The 23,075-nt window shown below is 43.5% G+C and overlaps 1 protein-coding gene across 1 annotated transcript in view; it reads left to right on the forward strand.

The window, feature by feature from the left end:
- The window catches only part of Smyd3 (SET and MYND domain containing 3), a 555,905-nt gene that overhangs the window by 258,346 nt on the left and 274,484 nt on the right, over window positions 1-23,075 (forward strand). The window lies entirely within an intron of this gene.

Below are 23,075 nucleotides of genomic sequence, written 5' to 3' on the forward strand. Positions count from 1 at the left end.
TCCTTTGGGAAAACACCCAGTGTTGTTAACCACAAACTGTCTATCTTTAGCCCTCAATCTTAATGGGCTTGAAGAAGTCAAGTTAGGCCTTTTCAAATTAACCTTTGGACCGTGGTATAATTTCCACATTATACTTCCAAATAGCATAGATGCATTGCTACTGAGTATTATAGACTGAGATAACAGTCTAAAAGTTTTTTCCCTTAGAATCTAAACTCTTGGAAGATCCTACGCAGTGATGAAATTACTTGTCTCTGCTCTCATGAACAACACAAAAAGTCTTTGTAATGCTGTTTTACTCCTTTTTACTTTTTGTTGTTCATTTTGGAGACTTCTTGGACTTGGAGCTTTGCCTGGGAAAACACTCACTTGTGCTGCGTGTGAGTAACCCGAACATAGCAGCCACACAATAACCAAGTTGGATATGTGGTGTTTAAACCAACAGTCTAATTTTCACTATTACCTTTAAAACTTCTTGAGAGGATCCCTACCTGGTTTGAGATAAACAAGATTCCTATTGTGGTTCTGGTGATGATTCTAAGCATCTTTAGGTCAGGAACTTAACTACACCAGCACTCTTAGGGTCAGCACTGGGCACTGAGGCCACTTGAACGTACAAGTAAGTCCTAGTGAAAAACAGAAAAGAGATTTGGTCCATGTGGTTACACTGTGAAGAACAAACAAGGAGACCTAGTGAACCCTGAGGTCCATCTCTGAGGTTCTGATGTGAGGCTTGCGTAGAAAGTAAGAGTTATGAACACTATACAAACCCTGTCAAGGGGTGGTCTGGCCTGTCATTCATCCCTCATTGTCTTCACTCTGGTCTGTCCTTCAAGGTGATCTGACAAGTTGTTAGAACTGTTTAAAATGCCTTCTCTGGTGACAATTTCCTCTTTGACCTGCACCAGGCTCCTGTATTCTCCTCCCAGCATTAGATTCCCAGGAAATATCAGTATTTTGGGGACCATTGTTTCAGTGGTCTGAGTATCACAGGGAGGCTGCCTGTATCCCTAAGAGCATCTTCCTCCCTGCCAGTAAAGTTCCTGGTTGTTAGCATTTAGTATATAGTACGTGGTGAAAGTTACCAGCAAGGGAATTATTATTATTCTCAGCTGTAAATTTGATGGTCAAGCTACTTGGTTTGATCAATTCCTTATCATGAAGGTCATGTTTTGTTATCCTGCAGCAGAATTGCTCGATACATTTGGGATTATGTATTTTTCTTTAATCAAACACACAGACACAGGTAAAACTTTGAAGACTCGAGCCTTAATTACTATGCAAGTAAGCCAGTTGCTCACTAGAGATGCAGGGAGTCCTACCTCTCAGAAGTTTGATTCCTTTATAATATACCTGCCAAAGAAGCTGTTCCCTTATTAAGAATTTTAACGTTCTAATGTTAGCTGGAACAGAATCAGCTGGTGTATAGTGGAGGCCCTAGGGCCACCAGGGCTCTGCTTACTTTTGGTGATTCATTTGTGGCACATGCTGGAGACTTGTCATGCTTGACTATGATGATGGAGAGCCAGGCCAAAGTATTTTTCTTTGTCTTTTTGTGAACTTGCCATGTAGCACAGTCTTAGAAATTGAGAAGGGAGAGTGGTTCATGTATAGGTGCATGAGCTAAGGGGGTTAAGGTGTCATATGTTCCATGTACCTGTGTGTTCTCTAGAAATCGTTGGCACAGATTTGCTGCTCAATGGTGTCACACTGTGTCCTATCAATAGTGGGAAATTTGAGAGGTAGAGACGGATAGCAAGCATACACTCCACGTGGTCTGGTGCAGTGAACTGGGACAAATTTATTAAAACGTGTTGGCCTTTGGTGTCCCCAGTGACCCTCACTGGCTGGCTGACTACTTCTGGCAGCAGCTGTGCACTTGAAAGGGCCACCTGGGACAACGAAACAGCAGCTTAAGTGGGTTGTGATGGTGCATTAATAATGAATGGGACCAGCCAAATTTTGAAGAGTCACTTCAGCTCTGAAAGGGCTTGACTGCCTTTGCCGACAAGGACTCACTCCTTAGCCATCGAGGGAATGCTAAAGTTGGTTCTGGTGGTCACCTAAGGTGTTGAGAAGACGCCACTCCACGGGTTATCCCTAAGCCTTATCAGTGGGCTATGCTAGTTTGTGTAGTTAACAATATGGTTATGTCATTTAACTCCCAGGTAGAAATGTACGTCATTCCGCTTACGGGATCTAGTTACAAGAAAGAGCGGGCTCTTGTTTTTCCAGTGGTGACTCAGAACAACAGCCTCAGCCCACTGACAGGGTATAGACTGAGTGTTGAAGAAGTCAGGGAATGAGAAGGTGCCTCATCGGCCCCTATGACAAAAGACTTGATTAACAATTCCCGTGCTCGTGTGATTACATTCGTTTTGAAGTGTACGTGGCACTCTGTTACTTGGTATAGGGTATTTTGTCAGATTGATGTTCTGTATTTGAGAATGGATTTTCACTGAGGTGTCTCTCTCTCTCTCTCTCTCTCTCTCTCTCTCTCTCTCTCTCTCTCTCTCTCTCTGCGTGTGCACATGTTGATCGTGGTATAATCATTTCATAATACCAAGAAGATTTTGGAGTGATTTATAATGCGTGGCTTTAATCACAAACCTGTCGGCAGGTGCATTGGACGCCTCTCCCACGCTTAATTATAGCTCCTTGCTGTGCTCCCGCTGAATGAACACCGAACCCAAGATTGGTGACTTCTGGGAACTTGCTGCTGTTTTTCATTAATATGTTGTGAGTTTGCAATAGTTAAAAAACAAAACGAAAGGAAGCAAACCTCAAAATGCCATCAACACAGCTTTATCTGTGCCATGTTTTGTCCTTGTTACTTGAGAACTAACCTGAAGTCCAAGCGTGCTGCGTGAAGATGGGGGCAGAACGGCGAGAAACCGATGGTCAGGAAGTGCGGCGTCTGAGGGAGGGTGGCACTCGTGTTTTATGGAAGATTCTAAGTTCAGACGTGCATGTGTGTTTCTGCCACACATTACCGTGTTCTTCACAGGATCTCAGTGGAGCGAGTCAGGAATGGGATTTCCCTGTCACTGCGGAGGCAAAACCATAGGTGACGGCCCCGTTGTATACCAGAGCAAATGATGGAGTCAATCTTCTGATTCAGAGGGAAGGGCGAGGGAAACTGGGTGGAATTGTAGGCAGAAGGCGTTTAACAAAGCTTTGTCTACCTTCCAGTTAGAATACCGACTCCCATCTGGAGACTCCTAGGATTTACAGTTCCTTCCCATGATCTCCACACCCAGCACACTTTGGATTTTTGTCCGATGTGGTAGAAGAAATCTAGAGCAGTAGTTTTTAAAAGTATGATTACATCGGATTAGGACAGTGGGCATATTGCTCATCTCAATAATGCTTCCAGCTTTTCAATTCATTAAAATAATAAAAGATTTTCTTTTTCTGCCTCATTATTTTTAATGTAATTCTCCCATAGAGCAGACTTAATCCCTTTGTTTGTGAAAGTAGCTAACACTCCGAGAGAAAAACAAAACACACTCTTGTGGCTGTGACACCATCCTCTGAGGGAAAACCAAACAAAAGCAAAACTGAGTACCAGACACGGAGCTGCCTGGGCTAGGGGAGGATGGGGGTGGGTGTAGGTGGGGAAGAGCCCTACTCCTGAATACATTCAGCTCTGGAAAACTGAACCACAAACCTGCAAATGTGTGTGTGTGTGTGTATGTGTGTGTGTGTGTGTGTGTGTGTGTGTTTCTGTAGGAAATGAAGGGTTCAGTTTGATTCCAAGGTTCCTTTTACTGCCCACTTAAAAACCACTTAATTGAAATGTGGCAGGTACTATTTTCAAAGTCACAGTGTGCCCGTGGCTCACAACTGCTGGCCTTGCATCTTTCCATCTCTGTCTGTAGCCTTTGCCCTGTCTTCCCTGTCTTGAAAACTCTTTCACTTTCTCAGTTGTTTCCTATTAAGGCGGCAGCATCGTTAAACCCAGTTCCTCAGTTTCATGTTGGGATTCAGCTGTGCTTCCAGATCCCACCCTAAGGTCTGGTGTCTCTCTGCTACTGTCTTGAACACTAAACACCCCCTGACCTGTCCTGTCCTGTCCTGTCCTGGTGGCACCGTTACAACAGACAGATCACTCCTCACTGTGAAGAAAGGGCTCGGCCTAGGACGTTGCTGGGAGCTGTGTGGCTGGAGTGGGGATTGTGTTTTTCATTTTGGAAGCTCTAAATCACATTTTTTCAGAACACCCCCAATAGCTGCTTTAAACAGCAGGCCTCTGTGCCTGTGAGATTCCCTCAGTTTTCTCTCTTCCATCTTTGCTTGGTAATCTTTCTTCGTAAATAGAATTATGAGCTCACGACACGTCCTGATGCAGATAACTTTCAGTATATAACGAAGGCATATTCTTCATGGGGCTGTGCCCGGCTTCTCTCCCATCCCTTCCATTGAGAGCTGGTCCCCTGGCTATACCTGGAGCTCATGACAGGAACTCTCTGAGACAAAATAAATGACGGCTCCCGAAGACGGGCCTTTTCTCAGCCTGGGAAATGAAGAAAGCAGCAACCCGTCCCTTTCCTGGGAGTTTGCTCAGACTGAGTTTGTTTACAATGAGAGGCGTGCCAGGCAGCTCCAGCGGCAGCCTGACTGGAGAACACATGGGCTCAGGCAACAGAAGAATGTGACGTCTTGAGCAGTGGGTGTGTGTAAGGAGGTGTAACTCAAAAACAGATGATCCTCTCTACCTGGCGCCATCAGGCCTAATGCAGATTAGCAAGAAAACAGTCTGCTTCTGTCCCCAAAGGCCACCCAGAACGCTGTGCAGCCCCTCAGTCACTGACAGAAGATTGTCAGTGATTCCATGGACAACACATTTGGTCCTGAGCAACTTGAAGTGCTCCGGAGGTTTTAAGGCCCCCCCCCCAATACACACCCCTCCAGTACTCCTCCCCCTCTCATATTGTTCTGTGCTCATTACAAGATGCCAGCTCGTGTGTCTGTCCCTTGGTTGTGTGGGTCCATTGCTTGTCTTCCTCTGGCAGTCTGTCTCCTTCCCGTTCCTCTCCTGCCCCGAGTGACCTTCCACATCCCGTTGCCTTTCTTCGTGATTGTGAGGGTGGTCTTCATAGCATTTATGCCTTGCCATGCTCCATGTCCCTGGAGTCCATTCTGGGAGCCACCAGCGATCATGATCCCTCTCTGGCCGCTAAAGGGACGGTTTGTTCTTTGTTAAATCACTCAACTCGTAGCCAGGCTGAGGCAGTGCACACCTTTAACTCAGCACTCGGGAGGCAGAGGCTGGTGGGTCTCTGTAAGTTTGACACCAACCTAGTCCAACAAAAACAAACAAACACAAAACAAAACAAACACCTTGTGGGAGGGAAGGAGGTAGGTCAGAAAGTGAGGGACCTCTTTGCCATGCCCTTGACCTTACAGTTATTTACTTTCTTGAGTTTTGAGACCAGACTACATACATATTCTTTCTGTTGGACCTGAACTGTTTTATACTAGAGTGTTTGAGCTTCTGGAGGTGTCTCAGTCACTGTCCTTTTTTTTTTTTTTTTTTTTTTTTTTTTTTTTTTTTTACCATGATGACAGCAACTCTTAGAAAAGAAAACATTTAACTGTGGCTTTCTTAGAGTTCCAGAAGCTTGGCCCATCATCATGGCGGGGAGCATGGTGGCAGGTATGGCAGGCAGACAGGCATGGTTTTGGAAAAGTAGTTGAGAGATACATCCTGATATACAGGGGGAGAGAGAGAGAGAGAGAGAGAGAGAGAGAGAGAGAGAGAGAGAGAGAGAGAGAGAGAGAGATTATACAACATACAAGAGTATAAGAGCCTGGGCCTAGCACGTGTTTTTGAAACCTCAAAGCCCACCCCCAGTGATATACTTCCTCCAACAAGGCCATGCTTCCTAATCCTTCTAATCCTTTCAAAGAGCTCCGCTCCCTGGTGACTAGGCGTTTGAATCCATGAGCTTATGAGGGCCATTCTTATTTAGACTGCCACAATAACTCTGAAAATTTTGGTTTTAAGAAAAAGTTGAAGTGTAAGCTAATAAACTCGAGTGATGCTCAGGCAGCAGCAGTGTTTCTGACTCTCTAAGCACCGGCCCAGAACGATTTGCTCGTTGTCAACCACTCAGGGGGTGTATTAACTGGATCCAGTGTGAAGGAGTTGTGAGAATTCCAGCTGCTGGGCATTGAGCCTCTACTGCTTGGTGTCCATGGTGGACAGCCTTTCAAATCAGGTGTTGGTATCACTGCTTTCATTTCACAAGTAAGAGCCTGGAGCCCCCGAAGCTCAGGAACTCAGCCATTTCACATTGTAGCCCCAACAACAGAATTGAGACTGAAATAGGTGAGTTCCAAGCCCACATCCTTCCCTCAATGAACACAGCAGCGCTGGGCCAGAGAGCCTAGGATGCTGACTGGTCCAGGATGCTTGCTACTGTAGCCTCTGTACCCCCAGGGAGCCTTGGGAGAAAGAGAGGCTCCCAGAGCTCCTCCACATCCATATGTCCAGCTCCTAAAACATGATGTGTGGATGAAAAGTCTGAAAATATTATTGTATCTTAGCTATTATTATATCTTAGTGCTATTTCTATTTAAAAACACATGTAGAGCACCTAGCATTCAATGGCGAGGAGTCTGCTTAAAGTTTTTCCCCCAATATTTAGTTTCATGGATATTGTTCCTAAAAGAAACTCAATGTGTACCCACTTTTCAGGAGTTATTGACCATGCAGTAGACATATGCACAATCTCTCTCTCTCTCTCTCTCTCTCTCTCTCTCTCTCTCTCTCTCTCTCTCTCATTTCCACTGGTCCTCTCACAATTGTTTCCTAGAGCTAAAGTCTCAACTCTTTTCAGGTAGATGAAGTATATACTTGATCCTAAGGCCATATACTTACATGTATATGTATAGGATTATTACTGCATTTCTTATATCATGTCTGCCTATTAAGCTGGGTCTCACTCTAATTCAGAGCCTGGGCTCAACTCCCGGGCTCAAGTGGTCGTGGGGCTGTAGATCTAGGCTGCTGCTGTACCAGGGTTCTTCATCATGTGTTTAGGAAGCAGCTCCTTCCCCTCCAGCCTGCATCACTGAGTGGTGCTCCTATGTTGTGGATGCAGTCCACGGCAGTAGTTGTGCGCAGTCCCTGGTCATGGGTTCACGCTTCCAGTATGAGCCGTATCTGTTACATTTAGGGAGAAGATTCCTTATCCCTTCGTTTTCAGGCAGCTGCAAGTGTGGCCATGTCTAAATGCTGCGTATGTTTCTTTGAGAGTCAGCAGTTTTTCAGAGGTCTTGTTTATGAGGGTTGTTAGTTATGCAAAGTGGGCCTTTATGGATAGTTCTATGAAATGATTCCAATTAAAAAGAAATGGGTAGATTGCCAGTCAGTGTCAGCTAATTAAATTATGATATGCTCCCGTCATTAACAAGAACCTTGACTGAAGAGAGAGAGAAGGAAAAAAGGGATGAAAGCAGATTCCTGGAATTTGTTGACAGGGAGGGTGTATGGCTTTATCCATCCTTACATAATTAGATGTGTAAAACAGCAGCTTCCTATTATGGATCTGAAATCGGAAGTCTTATTACTTCCTTCTAGGGTATAATTAATCAATTTCTGCTGGAGTGCTTTAGATGCTACAGTAAAATGCAGTTTCATTAAGAAGCATAGTTTAATAATAATGGGTCAATCAACATGACACTACTGCAGACACAGGAATGAGCCCCAGACATCCAAACCATGTTCTTGCCGAGACAAGAACATTGCCCCGAGATGAGATTGAATTGAGAAGGCGGCTGGCTGCATTATCTCCTGAAGGCTGCTTCCACCTCAGCATTTTGCTGGGAAGACAAGTGGGATTTTAGACCACAGGCTTGCATTGAAGAGCGCCAAGGGTACCACAGCATCTCGAATCTGTATCCAGCGACCCCAGGGATGCTGTGGTTGGAATGAGCAGAGCCTTGCTGGGGGACAGTAAGTAGATTATGCGGACAATCAGAGAATGGAGGGGGCTTCTGGAAGCATTTTGTTAATCATGCTGATGTCTGTGAGGAAGAGTGCAAGGCTCTAGAAAAGTTACCTTTATGAGATTAAATCAATCTTCCAGTTCTGTAAGCCAGCGCCCCTTTGTGGGTTATGTAGCAGGATGTTTTTCTCACATGTAGATAAATAATGTTGACTGACTAGATGGGAGACCCAGAAGCAGTGTCTGGGAAGACCTTGGGGTACCCCAAACATATTTAAAATCTTGAGAATTTGTACTTAACTAGTTGGACATCTATGATGAGCCCCTTAGGGCTGCTGTGTTCTCTTCACTTTCACAATAGGCGATGAAATGACTTGGGAACACTATGGTATGCCAGTGACTGCAAGGCATGTGTGAAACCTTACTGTGGAAGGCTTCTATGTTAAAGACTTCTGGGAAGTCATAACTCATGCAGTGATCTATGACTTGAGCCTAGTCCCTAGTCTACACATTTCCATAGAACTTTCTATCCTCCATCCAGAAGCCACCAGAGTTGGCACTAAGACCACAAGGCTCCATTGTTTTCAGTGTTCATCTTCCTTTCTAGCCATTTGTGTTTGTGAATGTCCAGAAAATAGAGCCGACTCTCTGTCACAGAGGTACTGAAAGAAGATTTGATCTTCTTGGTGCTGGGGACAAGAGGGCTCTCTCTTGGCTGTCAAGGAGTAGCAGTGTGGTGTACGTAGGTTTGGAGCCAGCCCTGCTTGCTGGTTCACAGCTGATCCCCCTGAGCATTGGTATTTTACTTAAATGTGATTTCTTAAATGAAAACTAAAGAGTGGGGGGAGGTACTTTCAAAATGTTCAAGAATGTACTCAAATGTATCTTCTCTCTCTCTCTCTCTCTCTCTCTCTCTCTCTCTCTCTCTCTCGGAAGCCTACTTTTGTACCAAAATAAGACTGTTGATTCCAGCTAAACTGTCCCTCATTGTGCATACAACTCAAAATGCAGGATTTAACTAGGAGTTAGCATTGTATTAAATAAAAAGACCATAATATATGCTAAGTGTTAATTTTGAGTGATTTCATTTTAATTTAGTGATTAAAAATGCTGAGCATTTGCATTGCTATGCTAGTCATTTATTTTAAAATTCTGGGTACTTTCAGGAAGTTTGTGACTGTGTGAAGGGTTTGCTACTTTCTAGCAAAATGTGCATTTAACAGTGCTTATTTCATTTTTATTCTCTGTGTGTGTGTGTGTGGTTATGATATAAGTATGAGCATGGTGCATTGTCATTGTGGTCATGTGGAAGTCACAGAATAACTTTTAGGAGTTGGTTGTTTCCTTTCATTCACGTTGGTAGCAGTAGCCTATCAACTTCCCGGGTCATATAAAATTTAAATTCTGATAAGTCTTTGGTAGAGTTACTAGTACTGAGTACTTATAGTGTGGGGAGCTAGAGGAGAACATTAAATTCCAAGCCAAATATGTTGAGATTCAAGATATATTAGTTTCGCGTGATCCTGGGTATTTGATATACTGTCAACCTGTCTGAGATTTCATTTTCCCGAGAATCACTAGCTTTAGGAAAAACACAGGAATTGAATACACAGAGCCACCTGATGTTGTCCCTCTGTGTAGCTCCTCACATCTCTGTGTTTGTCACAAATGGTATAACATAGTAACTGTTGACCTTAATGATTGTCATAAATTGCCAGGGAAGATACTTTCTACCCTGTTAATCTAGCTTTGGGGATGCACATTTACAAAGTAGCCCTCTACATGGACTCAGTGCAATACCTTGGTGTTTCATGGTGTAAGCTTTAGTTAACATCACCATCACCACCACCACCACCACCATCATTATCGAGATGGTCACTCATTGAAGCAGAACACAACACCCGGCTGCTCTCCCTTCTCAGGTCTCTGTTGGGATGACTGATGGTGGTCCATCCAGCACTAGTACTATTACCATTTTGTGTTGAATGTATCTTGTTTGCTAGAAAACACATCATCTTTTCCGTAAGGTTGTAGTCTTTCTTAATCTGATAAACCAGCCTGCTTCCATCTTGTGCTTAAAAACTACCTTATAGCAAAGACAAACTAGATTCGTTACTGTTTATGATTAAATCTGTTTCTCAAGGATTGGACTGTGTCCTATTTGTAACCTTAACTACAAGTGGTTCTGTATTGCCTTTCCCAGGAAATGACAACCATGCCTTTGTTTCAAAAAATTGTTATGACTACCTTGCAACTGTGCCTTTGTTTCAGAACGTTGTTATGGGCAGCTTATAATGCTTATGTTCTGCCTCTATAACCCTGATTATATGCTTGCCAGATTCCCCATTTGGAAACCCCATACTTGTAAACTATAAAAACATTATCTTCCCCATGTCCATTGCTGATCTCTTGAACCCCACATTAGGGAGAGACAGCCCATGTACAAAAATAAAGCTTGCTTTCTTTAATTTGGCCATAAATTGGGTTGTGGTCTTCCCGCATCTGTGTAATTAACCCCACGGAACAAGCATGAGTCCCATTACCCAACATTAGGGAAAGGTCCTTGAAGAAGATGATGTATGTCCAGAGAGGTCGAGCTGGACTTCAGAGTCTTAGTGTCCTGTCTCTTTCCTGTATGACTCAATGTTCAGCAAAGGATCTAATCCTCCTACCTCCTTGGCCACTACTGTGCGAATCTTGTTTTGTGTGTATGTGTGTGTGTTCACCAGTTGACCTCTTTAGCAAAGAGATAATGTCCATAAGTATTATTGTATTGTATTTTATGTAGTTTTCTGATCAGGCTATAAATAACGAAAGAGATATCATGACAAAATGCAAGAGAGAGACTTTCATTGACGACCGGGAGCTCTTGCAGATCTTGATAAAGAGGGTTATCCCAGACATCTCTCAAAACTGGGACCTGCTGTCCTTGACTTCCCAGCTTGGTTCTTTCTCGAGACTATGCAGAGACATTCAGATTCCTTTGACTCCCAGTTTGAATAACATAACCACTGAGGATAAAAACCCACATTCAAGGATTCTCCAGTTACCCATTCTTGACTTTTTGTGTTGTGTCTTCACAGACCAACAGCTTGACACTTAAATATAAAGACGAGTAATCCCGAAATCATAATTTATTGGTTTTATTTAACAAACCTACCTCAGAATCAGTTGTGTTATTGCCTGTGACCTGCAATTTGAATGATTCTGCTAAGAATGGACAGAGGGGTGGACACGATGGTGAGACATTGTGGGCAGAGTGCTCTAGAGGCCTCCTGACAATAAAGGAATTGCCAGTTGAGGAATGAAGTCAAAGTGTCATTTAAAACCTCTGTTACACACACTTGAAAAGGTCATTAAAGATTAGACCAAATAATCCAATTAGGGATCTTTAGGGGCATAAAACTAGGTAAACTAAATTCTAATTCAGATTTTACTCTTTGATCTTGAGCCAGTTTCCTATGTATTGAAATACTTCTTTTAGCCATCTATCCCTATTAAGTATGATTTTAAGTCTTTTTTTTTTCTTTTAAAAATATCCCTTGGGAAAGCCTTTTTGTAAACATAAGGTCAAAGGGTTAATTTTAGGTCTTTCATCTATAAGAAATTAAGTTTTCTCAGGAAGCTTGATCAGATATTAATGCAATGCCCGCCAGTGCCCCGGAGCCTGCAGTGAGTTGTGCCATCGCTCCTTATTGATTAGAACATGTGCTTTTTGCTGCTTCTGAATTATTTATGGAGGCTCCCCTGGGGTTCTCAGGCATTGTGAAGGCAGATGATGAAATCCTTCAGTCTGAATGGCTCAGGCTGTGGGCTAGATGGCTATTGGGACTGACCCTGAAGGCCAGGCCTCCTGGGTCCCTGTTGTTGTAACTACCCTGCAGGACTGCGGAGGTGGAGTTACAGAAGGGATTAGATTGGGACCAGCAGACTCAAGGGATTGGAACACTTTGTACACCAGTTTTTTCACATAACTGATCTATAGAGTGACTGAAAGGAACGCAAGTACCTTATTTAAACTCAAAATAGATTTTTATTTTTGCGTAGGTAATATGAAAAACTGAAGTGTCCCAGAGACATTATTTTCTTTGTTGCTTCATCCTAGAAGCTAAATATCATGAGGACAATTGTTTCATTACTAATATGTTTCATAATTGGTGTGTGGATATGTGTGAGTGTGTGCAGCATCCGTGCTGCTTATGGATTTAAGTCTCGTGGGTCATATACATAGGATGGGGACAGGAAGAAAGACATCTTATCTTCGTTCAGCTCGTTTTCATTGTCTTAAGGAATATTTTTAAGGTGTTCTATGTTTTTCAGCGTAAATCAGAGAAGAAAATATATATGGGCATTTGGCAGAGGGGAGGATGTAGATCTCAGTAGGATTTCCTTTACAGCTCTGCGCCCATCGTCTCTGAAAGGACTTGGAGAGTTTCCTTATTTCAGGGTGTGCAGGCCTCTACCAAAGGGCCATCTAAAACCCAGCAGTCAACTCAGGTATAAAATTTAATACAAATACTCCTGTTCACCTTAAAGTGGGGAAAAAAATCAGCTAGACTCATAATCCACTGCGTCTGTCTTGGGAGTTGCTGAGAAACACATGTGCTTTTCCAGACAGAACTGTCTCACTCTGCGACTTGAAGGAAAAATCAATTATGAGCTGAGGCTGTGGAGTGGATGATTAGCCGCACACCGTCTCCTTAAGCCTTCTTTTGACCTGGTCACTATATTTAGTTATTATGGTGTCTACAGTGGGGAGAAACAACTGCAACCTTTGCAGCTGGGAAGCCCAGGGATACTGTAAAACCTCAGTGAACCTTGAAAACTGTAAATGCCACATCAGGCACGAAGAAAGGAGACTTGTCTGTGATGTGTCCTGAGTTCTGGCAGGATTTCTCTGGCAGATAACCGTTTATCTTCTCCTGAAGGTTTGCTGCTTGTAGGAGTATTCACTTTGGGGGTGACGCATTTTAAAAGGCAAATTCATATTAAGATTGAAGCATATTAATTAGCCCATAATTCATGGACTAATGGCAGGCAGGGAAGGTGGGAAGTGACTGACAGTGGGCCAAGGTTTCTTTTGGGGGAGATACAGCTGTTTTGTTTGGAACTAGGTAGCAACAGTAGTTACATGATGTTGTCCACGTGTTAAAACCCATGAAATGGTTCACTTAATATATAGTTTAATATAATACATAAATTATCACCCAATTGGTTTAAAAGCTCATTAACCCCAAAAGTTCAAATATCATGTGTGCATCCTATCCTAGGTTGTCTTTGTAGAACAACATTAACAATTGTCTCTAGATTTCTGTTTCTTATTTTTTTACTCTTGCTGATTGATCTTTCCCAATCACTTATTTCATAGTGATTAAAATATTTACTGCATTCTCTCTACTCTTAGAAAAGTGTGTATAGATAGGGAGGATTTACACTGCACAACCCCAAGGGATTTGTGGTCTTCTGCATGACTGTTGGCTTTGAGACCGACTGGTGCAGCCCTGGCTGGTCTCAAACTCCTGCTGGAATTAGAGGCATGAGCCTCTGCACCTGGCTGGTGTCCTCTCATCTGCTCTTTGGAATGGGTTCACACTGGGTGTCCTAAGTGCCATGCTTTTAACTACCAGCTCTGAGCGTGATGGGTCTGTACGTTCACAGTCAGTGACCAGCACACTGCAAACGGGAGCGTGAGCAGGCAAGGTGGTGGCTCAGTGCGAAGAGGCACTCACCACCAAGCCTGACAACCTGAGTTCATGGTGGACGGAGAGAACGGACTTGTACAAGTTGTCCCCTGCCCTACACACATGTAATGCCATGTCATGTTTCCTGCATAATCTACAAAATAAATGCTTAAAAAGTCATTCTTAAAAACAAAGCAAAACGAATAACTGGTGCCCTGCTCATCTCGATGGCTACTTTTTTTGTGATTGCAGGGTAGTTATTCCCAACCAAGACAGATGAAGGCATTGATCAGCATAGTTTGAGCACACATTCTATAGAATGGCTGTATATGACCGTCACTCCCCAGGCACAATGTTGAGACGGTGGCTTGGGAACATGTATGACTTGTCATCTGCCTGAGGAGCTCTCGGGTCACCAATGACAGAGCACCTTTACTAGGACCCTCTGATCTAATGGTCACAGGAGGGCATGGTCATATTTGAGAGCTCTGTTCTTTGTGTTAGTATAACTGGATGAAGAATGGTATTAGGAAGCATTCCATGGCTCTTCATGTAGTTCTACAGGACTTTAAGAACTAGACAAAACTTAGCGGAATGGTAATGGGTTAGATTAGAGGGAAAGCTAGACCGCTCTTGGTGGGCCTTCCTGCTGCCTACGCTTGTATGCATTGCTTTTATTTAAAATCATTTTGGTTTTTATATGAAAATTGTTTCTGCTCTGTCTGTGTGCACCGTAGGTGTGTAATTTGTCATTTTTAGCAATAGTAACCAAATTCATTTGAATTAAGAAGCTTTAAGATGATGGTTTATGGACGCCTTGTGAGCTCTGCATTTGAAGCAAATTTATGGTCTTTGCTTGGCTACTTCATTGTTTTGGGGGTAGCTTGAGGGATGTTTTTAGAAGTGATAGTTTTGTGGAGGAATTTGACATGTATCCCCATCATGGCTTTTTTATGACCTTCTGTCATTTGCGAGCATACTTGCATTATATAAATTGGGGCCACTTCCAAAAGTTCACCTTATAGGATTTAATTAGATAATATCCTATCAACAAGTCAAAACCATTTTGTGTTGGCTTGAGTTCACAGGCGCTGTGTCTGACTCTGGCTACAGAAGCATGGTTGACACTGGCTGTCCGAGCATTCGCAGAGAGCAAGCAAGGGACAGGCATAATTTTTAAAGTTTGGAAAGAAAAGCATTCAGGTAGATGACAAAGTCGTTGTAGCTCATCCACATACCACAATGGGAGAAAGAGTCACTTTCTGCATTTTTGAGCCTATTTTAATCAGTAGTAATTTTCTTGAAGTGCAGTATTAATGTAGCTCCACGCCAGCGAAGCTCCTTGACATTTCCCGCAACCCTCGCTGAGCGATTAGACACCAGATCCTCAGCAGATCTGCTCCATTTTCTAGCTGGTTTAACTATGCATATTTTCTAGGGAGTTTAAGTTTCAGATTGGTGTACTGCGTAGGTAAGCATCCTTTGAAAATAGCTACCATGGGCTGGATAGGTAGCTCCTTCGGTGAGAGCGCTCCCGTGCGAGCAGGGGACCTGGGTCCAATCTCTAGAACCTATGTAAAGAGGCCACCTAGTCCTCTTATCATAGGCTCCACTTCCAGAGCTGTGGAGCTGGCAACAGGCAGGTCCCTGGCGCTTCTTGGCCAGCGATAGCTTCTTAGCCTAATCGGAAATCTCCAGGTCTATGAAAAATGACAGTTCAAAACCCAAGGTGCGGGCCTGGAGAGATGGCTCAGTGGTTAAGAGCATTGCCTGCTCTTCCAAAGGTCCTGAGTTCAATTCCCAGCAACCATATGGTGGCTCACAACCATCTGAAATGAGATCTGGTGCCCTCTTCTGGTCTGCAGCACACAGACAGAATATTGTATACATAATAATTAATTAATTAATTAATTAAAAAAAACAAAAACAAAAAACCCAAGGTGGACAGTTCCTCAAGACTCAGTTCCTCAAGGCTGAGGTTGGCTTTTGATCTCTAAATACAAGTGCATACTTATTTCTGTACAACCTCATACACACGTAAGTGAACACGTTTACATACATATACATACATATACACAAAGACAGGCACAGGTAACTAATGTCTATTAGTTGGTACTTGAATGGAAATTAAAGCAAGCTGGTAAGAAGAATTATGGGGAGATACAGTAAGTAGTGTAGCTGTGTAGAAGGAAGCGGTAAGATAGCTGGTGGCTTAAAGTCTCTGAAAGTCAGAGGGGTGTACTTCATTTACACTTGAGTGATGTGCTGGGTGGTGGTGGTGCACACCTTTAGTCCCCGCACTCAGGAGGCATAGCCATGTGGATCTCTGTGAATTTGAGGCCAGCCTGGTCTTCACAGTGAGTTCCAGGACAGCCAGGGCTATTACACAGAGAAACCCTGTCTCAAAAACAACAACAAACAACAAGTTTCAACAAACAACAAACAAAAAGTAATCCAATGACCCTTTCAGCATAAACCAGTAAGTAGTTCCTGAAATGTCTTTTGTTTGGCAGACACATTTGAGGAACTGTTGAAGGCTAAGTGTATATGTGCATACACGCATAATTTACACATCCTTTCCAAACAGTCATAGGTTCTGAAGTACGCCACCGCACCTGCTAGGGGCATATAAATTGTGCTAATTTATATTATGGAAAATTGTAGGTGTATCATTAACATTTTGCCCATAAAAATTTAAATTATCTAGCTTCTTTCTAAGTTGTGTACATGACCTAGTTGGCTGAAGCCTTGTTTAACAAGCTCCGTTTTAAATCTTGACAGTGCTGGATAGACTGGATTGTATTTTTGGAGTATGTTTCGTAAGGAATGTTTCCAAGGGAAGGCCGTTCTTCCTCAAATGTCAGCCACATGCCACTTCTAGAAGAAAAGGTGGGAAATAAAAACATTTTTTCTTAATGTAATACAGCGAGTGACAAGGCAAGCTGGCGTGCTCACTAAGGGAGGCAGGAGATGTGGTTTGTAGGGAGAGATTAAAGTGTCGTTTTACCTGAAGGTTCCCTGCCATTTCCCCGGGGCCTTCTTGCCTGGGCCAGGACTGGATTCTTCTGCTCTAAATATAGCACGACTTTAATTAGTTGGTCGCGTTTCTTTGAAATTGCTTTCAGCCTATAGATAGCAATGGCTTAATTACAGCTTTAAACTGAAAATTTAGGTTGGCTCATGCTTCTGATTGTAATACTATCCGCAGCCGTGCCGATTGCTAGCTTCGCTGTGGCTGATGTTGAAGTGACAATGTTTCCAGGCGTGATTTCAGTATCAGCTGAGTTCATCCCTCCCTCCGGGTCTTCAAAAGAAATGTGTTTAGGAGAGGACCTTTTTAATTTCCTTGAGATGGTCTTTCTCCTGAGGCTGTAGGGGACGCCACCCCTCCCCTGCGCACCCCCCACGTGTCCCTCCCCTTTGCCCGCCAGCTCCCTATGATGACCTGAGATAGGAGTCACTTTGGTCATTTCTGCCCTTTCTACTTTCTCTTTTTGTTGCTGTAGGGGACGCCACCCCTCCCCCCCACACCCCTCCCCATACATCCCTCCTCCACTTGCCCCTCCCTCATGGACCCCTCCTCCATGCACCCCTCCCTCATGCGCTTCTCCCCCATGCGCCCTTCCCCCATACCCGCCAGCCCCCTATGGTGACAAGAATGTTTGTTTTGTCGTTGATCTTTGAAAGTGCTGCGTCACTTTTCCTTGTTTTCTACATTGTCCTATGTTCTCTTTCTCGTTATTTTTGTTCCTGTCTTTATTTCCTTCCATCCGCTTCATGCTTTTCTTTTTTGAGTTTTTGAGGTAAGGTCTTGGACTGTTGATTGGGAGTCTTTTTCTCTTTACATCATATTTTATTTGTAATCTCTATGCTTATTTAGTGCAGAGGTGAGAGGACAACTTTTGGGAGTCAGTTCTCTCTCCTCCATGTCAGTCAGTTGTCTGCCTGGTTTCCATAGCCTTCTGGTCTGCTTTGAAGGATATGTCTCTAATATGTCATTCTTCTCCTCCCCCATTAATTTTCAAAGATTGTTCTATTTGAAGTAAGTTGGTTTGTTCGTAGTTTTGGACAGGTTTTAAAACCTGTTTTGCCCATCTTTTGTTGAAGTCATTTTTGTAATGTTGGCTCCTACATCCTTGTCAGATGATGCTAGTTTTGATTTATCTCAGGTTGGTTTATTTCCGTTATCTTTTCTTGGTTAAGCTGATATTTTCTTCGGTATGAATGTTTTTCAGCTATATCCTGGATATTCAAGGCATTATGAGATGTTGAACCTTATTTAAATGAACCGTTAGTGGGTTCCCTCCAACACTGTGCCAGCAGAGAAGGAAGGTGCCAGCTGATGCCATCATGGCACATAGGCAGACTCCAAGCTCTCCAGTATCTGAGGGGCTACAATGTATACTTTCTGGCGGTGGTAGGCGATCCAGCTCCCTTTAGGCTCTCTGATGTTCCCCAAGTGCGTGGGTAAAGAGTGGTTTGTCATATGACTTCCATTGATAACAGACAGAGTGTGGTGTGTCGCTGGTAGTGGTGGGCATGACTGTCCTGGAGGCTGAAGCAGCACTGCAGAGCCCTAACCTATGCTGTGTGGTGGGGATGGAGGTCCCGCCTACCCATGTGGTGCTCACACCTACCTCAGAGAGGGAAGGCTGTTGTCATATCATTCAGAGCTGATTCACATCCGGGCTCCCTGTTTGAGCTTTTATTCACAGCTCCTGCAGGGATGCCTGGCAAGTGAGGACTCCAGATGCTCTTGCGCCTTCGCTGGCGCAGGTAGGAAGGAGCCTGTGGATATTGTCTGCTGTATTTTGTTGGAGCAGGACAGTCATTGCGTGAAGTTTTCTATCTCGTTAGTGTGTTTCTTGCTTGGTTCTCTTGGTTAGGAGTTGTCTTTGCCTGTGGCCAGTACTGCAGTTTTTAGGGAGAAATTATTCCATTTTGATTATTTATTTTGTGTGTCTGTGATTCTGGGCAGAGTACATGGTGCAGTGAACGTGAGGAAGTCAGAGGACAACTCTCAGGAGTTGGTTCTCTCTTACCGTGTGGATCATGGGATTGACCCTAGGTCATCAAGCTTGGCAGGAAGTACATTTCTGCACTGAGCCATCTTGACAGTTCTGTTGAACATTTCCTGTTAACCTAGCTTTCCAGTGAGTTTTGAAATCAGGAGATGTGGTACTTTTATTTGTGATAATTTTCAAGATTATTTTGATTGCTTGTAGTCCTGGAGTCTTATGAATTTTACAGGTTTTTTTTTTTTGATGTCACAATATACTATTGTAATTTTGATAAGATTTCACTGATTTTGTAGCTTGCTTTGGGTGATTGCCATTTTAACAATACTACGTTTGTAATGCATGATCCTAGGCTGTCTTTCTTTAACTCCAATTATTTTCAAATTTAAATTTAGAACTTGGAGTTTAATCCTGCTGAGTGTAATCATAGCTATTTTGACTCAATGTAATCTGTCTGATTCCTTTAAAAACTCTTTTAACTTTATGAATTCAATATATTCATTGTTTTGGTCAACTTTATCTCATTTCTAAGTACCTTTTAGGGTCAACCGAGTTCCTGATTGACATATATAATAGGATTTTCCAAATCCAATGAACTAACACCATCCACCAGAATTAGTCTTAAGAACTGAATTGACCTTCATCTGTCTATATGTTTAGACAAAATAACAAACACAACTGATCCTTCCTTTTACTCAGCTGTGCCTCTGGAATGTCTTGGTTAAATACTGTTACCTTTCTCTGTCCCGCTTTATAACTCTATGAAAGGGAAATTTCTTTACATACAAAGTGTTTTAATAAAATGCTTTTCTCTGTAATTGTAAATTACCTTCTCATATGTGCACTGTGGCTAAAGAGCCAGGCATGAACTTTGGAACGCAACTGGTGGGGAGCGACTGTCTGGAGAGGTGGCTCAGTCGTTAAGAATGTGTGCTGCTCTAGCAGAGGTCTTGAGTTTGGTTCCTAGCACCCACATCAGGCAACTCACAACTGCCTGTGACTCCAAGGGATGGGCCCGCTTCTGAACTTCAGAAGCACCTACACTCATACATAACTTTAAAAATATTTTACATTCTGGCGGAGGTTAGTGTTAGATTTAATTATTTACCTTACATAAATCATGAGATTATAGTTTAAACTCACCTCTGTAAGTATTAATTTGAATAGCGAAGAAGAAAATATTTTGACTTAAAATCATTGGCTGTAGCTAAAGCTGAAATGTATTTTCTGACTGTGATGTCATTCAAGTAAAAAGGCTTTCAATGTTGCCATGGTAGAGCAGGTATGGTGGGCGTTGTAAACAGCAGTCTGAGGTGGGAACACGGGAAGGTGCGGAGCAGCCCTGTTTTTAGTCAGAGCCTTCTCTGGTTCCTGATTCATTGATTGGAAGTTCCCATGTATGGTGTCCATGGCAGAGCTGTGCGGGCCAGTGGGGTGGGTTGCCCAGAAGTGTAAATACCCAGCTCTAGAAAATGCCTGACAGTGGCTTCTATCTCTCTCTCCCATGGTGCTTTTCTGCCAGAGCACGTACAGAAATGTTACCCTGGAGCATAGGCTGGACCTGGGCTATTTTCTCCCCCACACTCCTCCACTGCACTCCATATGGTGTCTATAGGTTAGACCACTGAGAGGGACTTCTCAGCTTAGCTCACCTTGTCCTCATGAGAGCAGTTCCTGGACTAACAGACGACAGCACACTTGCAGGGAGCCGCCCCCTTCTAGGCCACACTCATTTCTTTGCTCTCAGAGCAACTGAGGGAGAACTGGTGCTCCCAGGGACCCCTGGTGATGTCAATGTCCTCATCCCAGCCAGCTGTCATTGTCTCTCTGCCTAGAAAAGACTCTTGAGAATGGGAAGGGAACATTTTGGGCTTTTGTGTTAACCATGTAACCGTACAAGCATTCTCTGAACATGGCCCTGCCTGTGCTTTGTTAGGTTCCTCTGCTAATGTGGTGTTAAATGGGACAGGATCCTTGTTCTCATGTGACAAGCAAAGTGAGGTGAGCACCTGTAGTCATCATTATGATAAGGTGAGCATCGTCCAACAATGAAAACAAGAATCATCTATGTGTTCTGGAGACACACAGGAATGAATAAATTTCTGACAGGCGTGTCTAGGTTCTGTCAAAGCAACCCTAATTTAAAATTTCAGAGGCAGACAGGTAGAGACACTGGGGAAGCCAGATGAATGTTTCCCATGCCAAATGGTAAAGATCGGCCTGTCCCCGGTGCCTGGAGCATAGAGTGTGTTGAGCTTCGCTGTCCATCGATTGGAAAGGTAGGCGGCTTTGTTTGTGCAGCTTCTTGATGGCTGTGGTGTAAAGTTTAGACTTTATTATGTAGCGCACAGAGGGCGGCTTCCAGCTTCCAAGCAGATGAGCAGACGAATGTGCTGATGTAGAAAGATAATTCTGGTAATAGCATGAAAGATGGATTAGGGAGTGGGGAGCAGAGGGAAAGAGCCCAGCTAGGAAGCTCAGAGCAGTTCAGGCAGAAGAAGTGAGATGCGGAATTGGTCTCTTAGAAAATGGCAGGATCCATCTGCACTTCAAATGAGGAACACGTAACTATGACTTCTATTCTGGAAGGCATCTCTTCTTGTGATTAGGAAGGGATTAAAATCCTCCGTTAAATAGAATTCCATACTAAAAGGAGAATAAAAATTGATCTTTAAGGTAAAAATACTCCATATTTCACTGGGGGTATCTAACGTCTTTTAAAATGATAAATTTAGCTTATGATTTTCTTTGAGTTCTGTAGTTTTAGTTTTAAAAGGGCATAAACTGAATCAAAACATTTGCGTACAAATGGATGGTCTTCTGTGGGGAGACTACCACTGAGAGTTGTGTCTTAAAACCAAATTTTGAGGTTGGAGCTATCAAGGTAGGTTCAGTGTATGCCTGTAAGAACCCAAAGGACAGTGTTCATAACACTGTTAATAATGCTGAAAATGCAGGGGCCTTGGGGTTTCATCACAGGTCAGGGACGCCTGAGCGCTGTTGCTGATAATTTTGACTAAATCTGAGATGTGAACGCTTTAATCCTAAATTGGTCTCTTGGAGTGACACATTGTATCCATTTGTGATGGGTAAGTTCTGTGGTTCCAGACTGAACTGAACAGTTTGCAGGTCACTTGGCTGTGACTTTCTGAGGTCACATGCCAGCAATGAACCTATTTTCTGGGAACCTCTTTCTTCTTTTGTGCCTTGAACTGACTCTGGAAGTCTGTGTTCCTAGTTTTATTCTTTTCAACTCTTGCTCTCATCATTGGTCTGGCTCGCAACAGTTCTTAAAAGATGTGAGAAGTGCTTTGTGCAAAGGGTGTGTTGAAGAGGCGCAACCTGCAGAGGCGAGGGGTCTTTCCATGTCAAGAGTCCAGTCAGTACACGCTGTTACAGGAGCCACCATGCTGCGTGAAATTGCTGTCTTCTTTCCGCTGTTCAAACAGAGGAAGAAGTGTGTTTCTTCAGGATGTGCTCAGCCCTCATGCAAAGATGGTCCCTGCGACGTGAAGCCACGAGTCTTCACCCTGGCAGCCTCCCCATGGATCCCCTCGTGAGCTCCTCGACACAGCTGACTTCCCTGATGTGTACAAGCACTTTATTCAGGTTTGATTAAATGGCAAAAATAATGGCTGCGGATTCCGTCCCCTTTGGTCTCCTCTGAACCATGAACGTGCAGTGGACGGTGCCGTGAGTTGAGAGGAAATTGCAGGGAATGTCAAAGGTTCATCTGTCGAAGACAGTTTGCCCAAATGAGAAAATACAGCGTCACTCCAAAAAGCAGAGAGGGGGCGCACACCGCTTCGTACTCACATTTCTCTTCTTACCGTGTTTCTTGGAGCCGGTCCTTTCCTCTCTTGCAGTGCTGAGGTGTATGTCTTTCTCGTTTTAAACTTGTCAAGTGGCAAGTGCCCAGTTAATTTTTCTTGACTCTCAATGTAGAAATGCGGATGCAAGACTAAAGGCTTTAATTTCTTTAGAGCAGTTACAAGTTCACAGCAAAATTGGTAGAAGGCAGCAGGCTTTCCACACTTGCCCTGCCCTGTACTTACTTTGGGTTTTCTAGATAGGGTTTCTCTGTGTAGCCCTGGTTCTCCTGGAACGCACTTTGTAGACCAGGCTGGCCTCAAACTCGGAGGTCTACCTGCCTCTTTTTCTTGGGTGCTAGGATTAAAGGTGTGCACCACCACCACCTAGCATGCCCCTATGCCATTTTAATACACTTCATCTTAGGTATCTTGCCAACGATCGCAGGCAGCCTGGTGGAAGGGATCTACATGCAGGTGTCTAACTCCGGGGATTTTTTTTTCTCCCCAAATGTAGAAGATAGTGATCTCATGATCTCTGCTGGGGTTCTGACTGTGATGTAACAGGTTTTCTGGTCAGATCGCTTAACTTGTGGTCAAACCCACTGCTCA

This window comes from Myodes glareolus, chromosome 5 (assembly GCF_982192425.1).
Source record: "Myodes glareolus chromosome 5, mMyoGla1.1, whole genome shotgun sequence".
Classification (NCBI taxonomy): domain Eukaryota; kingdom Metazoa; phylum Chordata; class Mammalia; order Rodentia; family Cricetidae; genus Myodes; species Myodes glareolus.